The sequence below is a fragment of the Cynocephalus volans genome, chromosome 2 (genome assembly GCF_027409185.1).
Source record: "Cynocephalus volans isolate mCynVol1 chromosome 2, mCynVol1.pri, whole genome shotgun sequence".
NCBI lineage: Eukaryota > Metazoa > Chordata > Mammalia > Dermoptera > Cynocephalidae > Cynocephalus > Cynocephalus volans.
The window spans coordinates 146,199,923-146,208,209 of NC_084461.1; the positions used below are offsets into that span (position 1 = coordinate 146,199,923).

Here is an 8,287-nt window from a genome sequence, read left to right on the forward strand (position 1 = left end):
TAGATTTCATATTTTGACTCTTAAATCCTTCTCTATCTCTTCCTCCACTTATTTTTTCCTCCCCATTTCCTACTTCTCTACGTGTAATTTACTACTTTTCAAGATCACTTGATTTTCTTTTTTTATATCCCCAGTTTAGATTCTCTACATTATGCTCTTCATCTCTTTTGGTCTCAAAATACAATTAAAATCTCTCATATATTATGGTACAAAATCATTTGAGTATAACCTAATATGAAAAAGTATTAAAATATTCTGTGCAATGTATTTAAAGTCCATTGTTCATAGATTTTTTACTTCTTATAATTCAAAATTTTTTGATGAAAAGTAAATATGATTTTTCTCACGCAATTTTTATTTTTTAATTTGTTATAATAAGCATATATTTTTTAATTAAAAATTTAATAAGAAAATCGTAAGAAAAATTTGGAGTTCATAGGAAATTTTACTCGTGTTTCTATTTTTTGTATTTGGATGTTTTGGCTGGGAGAAGTGTAGTTTGCTTCAAACGAGGATACTAGTCTCAGCTGAGAAATTTTCTTTTTCCACACTAACATTCTTTGCAGTTTTTGTAATGCCTACATTTCCTTATTGCCTGCCTTATGCTTCTATTTGGAGCCATGCCAGTGTCATACTAAAAGCCAAAAAAAAAAAAAAAAAAAAAAGTTCAGTGGAGCTTCAAGTAATGGTGAAGTAGATGATTCAGATCAAGCTTTCCTGCTGAGGACAACTAGAAAAATTAGACTAGAGAAATACTATTGAAAGCAATGGTATCAACAAGCAATTATCGAAGGGGAGGATTTGTGGCAAAATATTTTCCCTTATAGGTGTTTTCATTGATAGGTATTTTCTATTTATAGGTATTGCGTTGATATGTCATTTCAGCAGTTCTTCTGACAGTCTCTTGGGGCTAAGAGTGATATGTATCCGTGTGGCATTATTTGAATAAGGATAAACTAAATGTAGTACCCTGCAGGAATTGCAGCTCAGTTTTGTATTTTTTCGATAATCAGAATTGGATTGAGGAAATCCCAGATTGCTAGTGTCCCTAACACCTGAAAGAAGCAAATATGAATACTCTGTACAGTAAGATCATATTATCCAGGGAGTCAAATAATTTCTACAAAAACATTTTTTGTTTCAAAGAAAAAAATTTGTTACCCAATAAAAATAACCAAGAACAGGAGTAGAGAGTACAACATGAGGAAAAATAATACAAACAGTAAAAGGCAGAAACATATCAATTTAGTTCCAAGTGATGCAGTTATTAGACACAGATTTTTAAATAATAATGCTTACTATGTCCAAAAATTAAAGCAAAGATTGAGTGTTTGTCGAAGACTGAAAATTTTTAAATGCCAAACGGAAATATTAGAGTTAAATAGGTAAGAAATCAATTGATAGGTTTAACACTTATTAGACACAGTTGGAAAGAGAATAAATTAAATAATAGATTAGAAATTAATATTTAGAACAAAGAACAGAGAATCAAAGATAAAAATGACAGAATAATGATATGAGAAAAATGATACAGTAAGAAAGTCTAACTCTCTGTAGTTGCAATCGAAGGAAAATTAGACATAAAATGGGGGCAGAAGTAGTATCTGTAAAGAAGATTTCTAAGAACTTGACAAAACTGGAAAAAGACATCTAATCACAGAATCAAGAGCACTACAAGCCCAAATCATGATAAAAATAAATTGAAACTGTTTTGTATTTAAGAAGTCTTGAAATGTATATAAAAAGAATCAGAGTTAAAAGCAGCCAGAGATTAAAAAAATGCTACTTACCAAAGAACAATAAGATTACCAGTTGGGTTTTCAATAGAAATAATGAGAACCAAAATATAGTGGAATGACATCTTTAAATAAGGAAATAATATAAATATTAACTTATAAATTTATACTCAGCAAAACTACAATTCAAAAATATAGTCAAAATAAAGATGTTTTTAGAAAAACAAGAAAAGAGAATTTATCATGGGGAGATTCACAATAAAAGAAATACCGAAGTGGTTTTTCAGAAAATTATCCTCATTCAAAGTGAGGAATTACAAGACAGAAACAATAATACAAGGAGAGATACATATGTGGGAATACCTAGATGAATATTGATTTCATTAAGAAATAATAATAAAGTCTTATAGGGTTTAGCACAGCATCAATATGTAAGGGGCTTAGTAAATTGAGTTAAAAAATAAAGAGTGCGGGCCGGCTCCGTGGTGCACTTGGGAGAGTGCAGCGCTTGGGAGCGCTCCCGCCACGGGTTCGAATCCTATATAGGAATGGCCGGTGCGCTCACTGGCTGAGCGCGGTGCGGGCAACACCATGCCAGGGGTTGCGATCCCCTTACTGGTCACAAAAAGACAAAATAAATAAATAAATAAATAAAGAGTGCATAACTTTAGAACTAAGAGAGGGGAAAATTGAATAATTAAAACATTAAAGCAAAAATAAAAAAAAGAAAAAGAAAAGAGGTGAACAGAACAAATAGCATAATTAGAGAAGACTGAAAAAGATGATATATTTAAAGTCAAATACATCAATATGTATATTAAGTATAAATAGATTAAATGCATAAAATTACAAGACAAAGATTTTCAGATTGGATAAAATAACAAAATGATGTCTGCAATAACATGTCAAAAACATAAAAGTTTATTTGAATTGGTGAATTTTATCTTATGTACAATAGACTGAATGTTTATGTTCTCCCCAAAATTCACATGTTAAAATTCTAATGACCAAGATGATGGTATTAGAAGATGAAGGCTTTGAAAGGTGGTTAGGTCATGAGGGCAGAGCCCTCATAAATGGGATTAGTGCTCTTATAAATAAATGAGACCCCAGAGAGATCCTTTGCCTCTTCCGTCATGTGAAAACACAGCAAAAATACATTCATCTGTGAACCAAGAAGTGGGCTCTCAGCACTCACTGAATCTACTGGTGCCATGATCTTAAACTCCCCAGCCTCTAGACTGTGAAAAATAAATGTTGTTTATAAGCCACTCAGTCTATGATAATTCTGTTTTAGTAGCCCAAATGGACTAAAGTACATTAACTTATTTCTCAATAAAGTTGTTAAAAAAATAAGGACATATCAAAGAAAAGGAAAGAAAAAGCTAGTCCATACAAATACTAGTTTTATAAAACGTTCTTAGAGTTATATTAATAGCAGGAATATTAGAATTTAATGTTAAAAGAATAACTAAAGATAAGGTAGCTCCATAAAAGTTTTAGCTTACTACGGAGATATAAGATATAACATTTCTAAGACTTTATAAATCATTTAATATAGTGTAAAAATATAAAGCAAAAATTCACAGAACTATAGGAGAAAAGGCAAATCCACAAATATAGTGGGAAATTTTATCACACCTTCCTCAATAACTGATAGAAAAAGCAGGTTTTTTTCTTTTGCAATTGCAAAAGAAAACTTCAGGGAAAGAAAAAAAATTATTTTTAAGCACCCACAAACATTTACAAAAACTGTATAAATACTGGGTCATTAAGCAAGTTTCAATAAGGCCAAGTAGCAGAACTCATAAACAGAAAATGCTTTAACCATAAACAAGGTATTTAAAATAGACATGTTAGAAAATTAAATAGAAAACCCCAATATGTTTGGAAATTAATTGCAATACTTTTAAATAACTCAAAAGCTGAATGGAAAAATCATAATATAAAATAGAACTTGTTTGTATTAGTCATGGTTCTCCAGAGAAACAGAATCAGTATGATGGCTATAGACAGATGAATAGATGGATTATAGGAATTAGCTCACACAACCATGGAGGCTGAGAAGTCTCACAATCTGCTGTCTTCAAGCTGGAGAACCAGGAAAGCAAGTGGTGTAATCCAGTTCAAATCTGACTCCAATGGCCTGAGAAACCAGGCAAGCCCATGGTGTAAGTCTGGGTCTCAGTTCAAAGGCCCGAGAAAAAGGAGCTCCAATATCTAAGGGCAGGAGAAGATGGATGTCTAACCTCAAATAGAGAGAGTGAATTCTGCCTTTCTCTGCCTGCCATTCTGTATGGGCCCTTAATAGACTGGATGACGCCCACCCACATTGGTAAGGATTATCTTCTTTACTCAGTTTATCTATCTATTCAAATGCTGGTCTCTTCCAGAAACACCCTCACAGAAACACCTAGAAAAACATTTACCTGCTAGTTGGGCATCCTTTAGCCCAGTCAAGCTGACACGTGAAATTAATCATCTCAATATTTTGACCTGAATATTAATCAAACTGACATATCATAACCTGTGGGAGGCAGCAAAATCTTTCCTTAGATAGAATTTTTGACTTTATTTATATTCAAAAAGAAGAAAGACTGAAAATCACTGAACAAAGCATCCTTATTAAGAAGTTATAGGACAGTAATTTAAAATTAAAACTAAAAGAATTAAGACAAAAACAGAATTCATCAAATAGAAAGATTAAAGAATAGCCTAAAGATCAATAACCTTAACAAAGTCTAAGAGAGAGAGAAAGAGAGAATGCCCAAATGGCCAATATCAAGAATAAAACTCAACAACTCTAAAAATCCTTAGAGACATTAAGATAAGAGGGGGAAATGAACAATTTTGAAAACAATATTAATGTAACTATATAGTAAACACAGAAAAAATGGAAATTTAAACAATACTGTAAATATTAACTAAATTTAATACCTAGTTAAAAGCCTTTCTATAAACAATTTTTTTACAATTTAAAGAATACATCAAAAAGCAATACAAAACAAAAATCTAGACCTAGATGCCAGCATTGGTGAACACTTCCAAATATTTAAGCAATGACTAAATTGTCTTGCCAATGTTTGTATAATATGGCAAAAAAATAAAAAAAATAATAAATGAAAGACCAGTGGTTCCCAATTCATATTATCAGTACATGACACTTCAGTAGAGGGCAACTTATCTTAAATATAAACTTAAAATAGGATTTTGGGTTCAAAATCCTAGTACAAATATTAGCAAACTTAATTTAGCAATATGTAAAAAAGGGTAATGCATCATAAGTGGGTTGGTTTTAATCCAGTAATGCAAGGTCAGTTTAACATTGGAAAATCAATTAGTTTAATGTAACATATTAACAAGAAAAATAAGAAAAATCATATTATCATCTCAAAAATGTTGCAAAAGAGGGTTTGATAACATTCAGTATTTATTCATGATTTTAAGAAATTTTAGAATAAAAGGAATGGAATAGTCTCTGTCTGATAAATGTATGTGTCACACACAAAAAAAGTCCCAAAGCAAAAATAATGCTTATTCTTGACATTTTTAAAGCTTTCCATTTTAAATGGAGACATAGGTGGCTGTTATCATGCCTCTTCAACATTTTATTGGAGGACTTAACAGTATAGTAAATCAGGAAAAAGAAATAAAGGAATGTAGATCAAAAAGGAAGAAATAAAATCCTCATGATTCATATATGATAATATATAGATGAAACAAAAAAGTACAAATAAAGTATTAAAATCAATAAAGCATTTAACAAGTTTCTGGATGCAAGTCAAAGTATGAAAATCAATTACATTTCTTTATAGCTACATCAAACAGGAAATTAAATTTGAAAACAATGTCATTTAAAATAGCATCAAATTTTGTTAAGTAATAAATCTAATAGACAGTGTGCAATACTTCCCTGCAAGAATCTGCAAAATATTTATTAAGAGAAATTAAAGAAAATTTAAGAATATTGATGTGTATAACATGTTTATGGAGTGAAAGACCCACTAGGTAAAGATTTTAACTCTTCCTAAACTTTACATTCACTGCAATCCCATCAAAATCACAACAGGAGTTTTTGTAGAACATGATGAGCCAACACTAAAATTTACATGAAAATGTGAAATGCTAATAAGAGCTGTCATTCTCTGCCTTGAAGAAGAGCAGAGGGAGAGAACTTGTTTTATCAGACATCAGGGCTTACTATCACACATAGACAATGTAGATAATATAGGAGAATATCTTAACAGTGGAGTGGGGTAATATTTCTCGGATAGGACACATTAAGCATAAAGGAAAATATTCGTTAATTGGACATTAAATTTAAGAACTTATTTTCAAAAGATGCTATTAAAAGGATGAAAAAGCAATTCACAGAGTGGGAAAAATATTTTAAATACATCAGTAGAAAAAGGACTGATGTCCAGAACATATTAAGAACTTCTGCTAATCAATAAGAAATGGACAAAATAACCCAAAAGAAAAATAAGCAAGAAGTTTGAGTAAGATATCCAAGTGTCAAATAAAAGTCTGAAAAATTTACCAACCTCTTTGATATTCAGGAAAATGAATATTAAGCCATGGTGAGATACCCCTCTCATCACTCATGTAGAACTCTAGACCTGTTACGAGTGAAAGGGCTGACAACTCCGAGTGTTGACAAAGTTGTAGAACATTGTGGGTTCTCCTACACTGCAGCATAGAGAGTTACTTTAAGAATTAATTTGGTCCTATCTCCTCAATATGTATGCATACTCAGTATCTCAGCAATTATATTCCTAGCTATATAGCCCAAAGGAATATGTGCAAGAGATGTACAAGAATTTTCATAGCAGCATTATGTAGGATATTTGGATAAATTAAATAATGACATATGCAAATAATAAAATACTGTACATCAATGAAAATGAAAGAAATATACCTACACTGAACAATATGTCTGAGTCTTACAAATACCACATTAAAATTGCTTCTTGGTCTTTCAGCTAAGATCAAGTGTAGTATCTGCTTTTATTAGTTTAATGTCTGATATGTCCTCTATTTAAGGGTGCAATAGTAAGTGGATTTTTGGTACAGGAAGATAAAGTGTGGAGCTTGCTTTATTCACTACATGCAGTCATCTGGTGTTGTTCCCTTGGGGGTAACCATCAGTTACTGCCCTGAGTGCCACTGGAGCAAGCTCTCACTTCATCTCCCTGCTCCCAAAACCCACTTACTACTTTGTCCTCAAATGAGGGGTGTACCAGGTATTACACTGGTGAGCACAAATACTGCGCTTGATCTTGGGTAGAAGCTATGAAAAATAAACAAAGAAATATAACGATAATTTATATAATGTATTATGATATAAATATTTCATTAAATTAAACAGTTTGGGGGGTTTTATGCTCAACTGATAAAATATTAAAGAAATCAAGACATGAAATTCCGATACCTTAACTGTCAATAAGTGGTTACTGGGAGTGGGCATAAAGATTTGATATCTAAGTCTCAAGCAATGATCTATTTCTTAATCTAGGCAGTGATAACACAGTCGTTTGTGATAAGTTGTTGTACTATATACTTTTGTTTACCGTTGTATGTGAAATATCTCTGTTGTATGTGAAATAAACACAATGAAAAGGGTTAAAGAAAACAACTCAGTTTCAGTGTCTTCTTTCAGAAACACCTCATAGATAGCTGGGGTGAGAATGAGCCAGTAAATCTGTGTCTACTAAGATTCCGGAGCTCTGGTCAAGGTTACCTCCATGAGTAGCAACATAGTGCACTGAGGCAAATTACTAGAATCAAGACGTGCCAATCAGGTGTGCAATTCTGCAGAAACAAACATTCACAGCAGCAGCTTGCTCAGCCCTGCTGCTCTGGATAGAAATAACGTGAAAAAAGGGAGAGAGAGAGAGAGAGAGGAACTAAGTTTGGAAAGGCAGGTTTAAACTTTATATTCAGTGAGGAGACATCCTTACACAGTTGCATGCCTCTGTCTCCTACCTGGTCTCTCCAAGTGGCCATCTCTAATGCATCATTTTGTAGCAGCAGACAGAGCTTTCAGAGTGGGATTAATTGACTTTAGTGACCAGTACTTATTTGATCACTAAGACTGCTACTGGTAGGGTGGTGGTGATTAAATTACTTTCTAAACTAATTGGGAAAGTTTCACTGCTTGTTAGCAACACTTACAATAAAAGCACGGTTAGCAAAAGAAATAGATTTTTTTAAGGGTGAATAAAATCATCTCTTTCCTACTATTCAAAATCTTTCAAAAAAGTTGTGGTTTTAGCACAATATCTGGTTATTAGGGAGGATTATATTTAAATTTCATATAATAAGCATATTTGAAATATTTGGTCATTAAGTCCAATAACCATATTAGAAAGCATATTGGACTTAAAATTTTATCCAGTGACGTCTGCTCTACAACATCAACCTTTTAAATATTATATCACCCTTAAATTCAGGCCCTACTTTTCTATCATTGAGGTTCTTCTGCTGCTATGAAAATGTATTTTCTCTATTTTATCTTTTAAGTTTACAAAATCCCCAAATGATCTCCCACA

The 8,287-nt window shown here is 32.1% G+C and overlaps 2 non-coding genes across 2 annotated transcripts; one reads left to right on the forward strand and one right to left on the reverse strand.

Moving 5' to 3' along the window:
- Positions 1–6,698: 6,698 nt before the first annotated feature.
- Positions 6,699–6,882, forward strand: LOC134371441 (U2 spliceosomal RNA). The gene has a single exon (XR_010022856.1). It is a non-coding gene; the product is annotated as a U2 spliceosomal RNA (small nuclear RNA).
- Positions 6,839–7,030, reverse strand: LOC134371254 (U2 spliceosomal RNA). Its single transcript, XR_010022712.1, has one exon. It is a non-coding gene; the product is annotated as a U2 spliceosomal RNA (small nuclear RNA).
- Between the last annotated feature and the right edge of the window lie 1,257 nt (positions 7,031–8,287).